Source organism: Pteropus vampyrus, unplaced genomic scaffold, assembly GCF_000151845.1.
Source record: "Pteropus vampyrus isolate Shadow unplaced genomic scaffold, Pvam_2.0 Scaffold28, whole genome shotgun sequence".
NCBI lineage: Eukaryota > Metazoa > Chordata > Mammalia > Chiroptera > Pteropodidae > Pteropus > Pteropus vampyrus.
The window spans coordinates 5,198,761-5,204,266 of NW_011888809.1; positions in this window are offsets into that span (position 1 = coordinate 5,198,761).

Genomic DNA, 5,506 nt, shown 5'->3' on the forward strand with positions numbered 1-5,506 from the left:
TATAACTTTTTTTATTGATCTTTATATTTTTAAAATCTCGGGTTATAGAACCTTGACTAGTATTGTTATAGAAAGGTCAGTGGAACTCACTGGCATTTCGGGTAAAGATGCTGGCACCCAAAGTGGGCAGAAATGTATTTGCAGTCTCCGAAAGAGACTGACCTAGCTCAAGCCAGCCATCTGGGCTACTTAGATCTCACGTATGTGTGCAATCACTAAAGCTCTTGACAGATGCAAGAGGCTTCGCTGTCAGTGGTTGCTGGGGTGTCTATCCTGCCTTCTGCAGGGAAGCCTACAGGGCACAGGGCCTCAGAAAATGTAAAACCGTCTTATTCAGAAAATCTTTCAGAGGAGGCCCTCCAAGATTCAGAAGGAAGTCCTCCCAGATTCCTGCCCAGTAGGAAGAGAGAGAAGAAGGCAGAGAGGTAAATAAGAAAAAAAGTAGGTAAAAATCTCAGAGGGAAAGAAAATAAGAAAAGAGAGTGTTCTGGAGGCTCAGGAAGGAAAATCAGCTGCCTTTCTGGCCATAGCTAAGCAGAACTAAGACACTCAAATGCCAAACCTCTCCTTCTCCAGGGGATTTACTGGGGATGTTGTGAAAGTTAGCCAATTGCACAGTCTAGAATAATCCATAAGACCACCCTCGCCTCTGACACCAATATAGCAAGTTTGGGGGTTCCCAAGAGCATCCTCGGGTTCAATAATTGGCTAGAAGGACTCACAGAACTCACCAGAAGCTTCTATTCTCAAATTATGTTTTATTACACCTAAAGCCAGCCAAGGGAGAAAGGACACAGGGCAGAACTCAGAAGGGTTCCAAACTCAGGGCTTCCAGTTTTCTTCTTCCTATGGAGTCAGGAGCCTTGGTGTCTACCCATTATTGGGGTTCCACCACATAGACGTGGTTAACTGCTCATGAGGCTGACCTCAGTTTTCAGTCCCTCAGGAGGCTAAGCTGATATTTCTCATCCAACATCACATTATTACTATCAGGCTGACTCAAGTTCCCCAGGCAAACAGAGACACCACGATCAGGCATGATATTCCAAGAGCTTAGAGATTACCTCCCAGGAGGTGAGGGCAAAGACCACACCTCTCTTTGGGCAAGGTTAAATTCCTTACCACACGGATATGGAGGTACCTGTGACCTGAGGAACATTATGAAAACATAAAGGTTGTTTTTAATGACTCATCTTGTCAAGCAGTGTGTCTATAAAGGGGGACCCTAAATGCCAGGTTAAGGAGCCGGGATCAGCGGGAACTGGGAGGAAGAAGGGGACAAGAGGAAGTAGAGCAGGGAAAGGCTCACCTTGGTATTTTTCCTGGGTGGGGAGAACTGGAGACTCTAAGATTCTATGGGTTTCAATTAGCAACTCTCTGTGTTGCCACCATAGGAATAAGAGTAGCTGGTGTGGCCCCCATCTGAAGCTGAGCAGAAAAGATGCATCAGAAGGAAATTTGGCATCCAAGAACCAGAGAACTGCTCTCCTTCTTGCCCCAACTTTCCCTGTCAGCGCCTGATATCAAGAGACAGCAATTCTTTCTGTAGAGGGCCAGGTAGTAAATAGTTAGACTCCCCAGGATGTATAATCACTAGCGCCATTCCTCAACTCTGCCATTGCAGTGAGAAAGGAGCCATAGACAATATGTCAATGAATGAGTGTGGCTGTGTTCCGATAAAACTTTATTTATGGACAATAAAATTTTAAACTGATTTAATTTTCACATGTCACAAAATATTTTTCTTCTTTTGATCTTTTCCCAACCTTTTTAAAATATAAAAATCATTCTTAGCTCACAGACCATTAAAAAAAAAAAAAAAAAACCAGGACAGGCAGCAGGCCAGATTTGTCCCACAGGCTGTAGTTTTTAACCCTTTCCCTATACTATGACATTCCAGAGAGGGCACCTCATCCATTGTGCCACAGATACCTCATAATTAAACTGTCTAAAGTCAAAGACAATGAGAGAATCTCAAAAGCAGCAAGAGAGAAGCAATTCATGTTGTACAGGGATTCCTCAACAAGATTAATAACTGATTTCTCATCAGAAACCATGGAAGGCAGAAGGCAGTGAGATGCATATTCTAAGTGCTAGGAGTAGGGGATGTCAGCCTACTTTATATCCAACACAACTATCCTTCAAAATAAAAAAGAAACTAAGATATCCCCAGGTAAGCAAAAGCAGAGATAATTCATCTCTAGCAGACCTGTCCTTCGAGAAACACTAAAGGGAGTCGTTCAGGCTAAAATGAAAGGACTTTAAACAGTAACTCAAATCCACATAAATAAATAAAGCACACAGGTAAAAGTACCAACATGGATAAATATAAAAGACAATATTCATGTATCTTTTGTTTTTACCTCCTCTTTTTTTCCTAATTTAAAAGGAAACCACAAACAGTTCTGGGGCGCTAGGTATCTAAATGTAAAATAATAAATTTGGACCTCTAGCTCACACCATGTACAAAAATTAACTTAGAGTGGATTAAAGACCTAAATGTAAGAGCTAAAACTATAGAACTCCTAGAAGAAAACGTAGTCGTAAATCTTTATGAAGTTGAATTAGGCAATGGCTTCTTAAATATGCCACCAAAAACATAAGCACGAAAGAAAAGAGAGATACACTGGACTCCATCAAAACTTCCATGCATCAAAGGACACTATCAGGAAAGTGAAAGACAACCCACAGAGCTAGAGAAAATAGTTGCATATCTTATGTCTGATAAGAGTCTAGTATTCAAAAGATATAAAAAACTGTTACAACTCAACAACAAAAAGAAAACCAATCCAAATTTTTAATGGACAAAGGATTTGAATACACATTTCTCCAAAGAAAGTAGTTAAATAGCCATCAAGCACATGAAAAGATGTCCAACATCATTAGTCATTAAGGTAAATGCAAATCAAAACCACAATGAGTTATTTCTTCATACCCACTAGGATGGCTATAACTGAAAAACAGAAAATAATAAATGTTGGTGAGAATGTGGTGAAATTTAAACCCTCGTACATTGCTGTTATGGATATAAAATGGTGTAGCCACTGTGGAAACAGTTTGCGGTTCCTCAAAAATTTAAACATAAAGTGACCACATGACCCAGAAATTCCACTCCCAGGTATATACCCACAAGAATTGAAAACATACATGCATCCAAAAACTTGTACACGAATTTTCATACCAGCAAATAGCCAAAAGGTGAAAACAACCCAAATGTCCATCAACTGGTGAACGGATAAATGTGGTATATCCATACAATGGAATATTATTCAACCATAAAAAAGAATGAAGTACCGATACATGCTACTACGCAGATGAACCTTGAAATCATGAAGCTAAGTAAAAGAAGTCAAACGCATATTGTGTGATTGCATTCATATAAAATGTCTATAGGTCAATCCATGGAGACAGAAAGTAGATTCGTGGTTGCCAGGGCCGAGAGGAAGAGGAATTGAGGGGTGAATGCTTAATAAGAATGGCGTTTCTTCAGGGAGCAATGAAAATATTCTTCAATTAGATAGTATTGATGGTTGCACAGTATTACAGATAACCAAAAACCACTGAATTGTACCTTTAAAATAGTTAAAATGGTGAATGTTATGTAAATTTTATCTAAATTTTTTTAATTAAAAAAGATTAGCTGCAAGGCTTCAGAAGGGGTCCGTGCAAGTGAGGGGGTCCCAAAGCCTGAGTTCCGTCATCGTTAAGGTAAATCTGCCTCTATCCCCACAACACCAAGGAAGCAAGAAGTCCTGTGTTTCCCTGTGTTTCTCCTCCTCCAATATCCCCAAGTTCCCTGCGTGTTTACACTGCTCTGTGAGCCTGTCTTCCTGGCCATTTGCTACTCTGCTAGGAGAAGAGAGATGCAGACATGCCCCCGTAGGCCAAACCCAGCAATTGCTAGCTTCTAAAGAGCCCCATCTGCTGGCCTTAGCTTCCTTCATCACATAATGAGCACCAAGGACCCAGAAAATATCATGCTGTGGATATGTGAGAGATTGTTTATAAACACAAATTTTTTATCTAAAACTAGCTAAATATTAACTTATCCCCAATGAGGCACAGAGGTACCCCCTGAACATTAACTTATCTCCACTGAAGGCACAGTGCTGGCAGAGGCCTAGCGATGAGCTGGTCCAATACCATCCTGCTTACTGGTGATAACGCTGAAGCACAAAGTAAATCAAGGCAGGGGCCAGGCCACCGAGCCAGTCACTGACTCCCACCCGCTGAGTGGCGACTGTGGCCCCCGTGCCCATCATTAGTGAACTCAACTCCCAACAGAGCAGGTCAAGACCAAAGTATCCACATCCGGTGGCCCTTCCAGAGACTCCTTCCTCTTCTGAGCTTCTGTAGCCTGTGTGGCACCTTCTCTTTCGTCATCTAATGACTCGCTTCCTTTTTCAGCTTTCCCTCTCTCCAGGTGAGCTCCTGGAAGATGGAAAAAATTGTCGTTTGCTTCGACATCTTTTACAGTTGAGCTCAGCAAGAATGATCAGTGAATGTTTTCTGGAGGGGTGAAAGAATGAATGAGTGAATGAGAGAGTGGGTGAATAAATGAACGAGTGAGCAAATAAATAGATTAGAGATAAGTGAATAAATGAGTACAAGTATTAGTAAGAAAATATATGAATAAACCCCACTAAAATCTGAATACAGAGAATTCAATGTATAATACATACTTGGGAAAGAACCATCTATAGAAAAAAAGAAAAAGACTTTGAAGTCAGTATTCCAGAGATGAGCAGACATGCTGAGAGATGTATTCTATAAAATCTAATTTGCAACCCCAACCTGAACAAAGGTAGAGGAAAGCAGCCCAGTGGAAAAATGCAGATTGCCCCTGTAGACTAGAACATTTGGCCCATGGTGTGTGGCAGGTCACAAATTCGCAGGCTGTTAGTTGTGCAAAGGAAATGTAGCTTCTTTATTTTCTTTAACTGAGATCAGATAACTCCAGCCCTCTGGGTGGGAAAATTTAAACTCACATCCTAAAGGTATAGCCATCTCTTCTAAACAAAACAATCTCTTTAAATAATTCGGTCTCGTCAGGTAAACACCAAGTTGTTCACATTTCCTCTCTAACTCTACTCTTCCCCAAAATGGCATCTGTGTCCACGTGGGGTCTTAGGTGACTGCATAGCAATGGGAGCAAAGGGCCTTAGAAGTGTGATAAAGGACATTGTTCTGCCTCTGGGTCCTCTGGATGCAGCACAATGCCCTACTCCGGTGACTTTCCAGCCTGCTCTGGCTCAGGCAGGTCCTAGCCGGCCTCCTCTCACTGATTCACGCCCGCCTCATGAACTCTGCTGTAGAACCTGCAGAATATCAGCCACAGCTTCCATCTGGCTCACAGCTTAGGTTGGCCATCCCCCAGCCACTGCGGCGACACCAACGGTGGCCTGTGATTCTACCACCCTTCCCCCTTGCCCCTGCAACTACCAAGCACATCCTGCTGTGAAGCTTGCAAGAACATCTAGATCTTTTCCATTGAACATGGAGACCC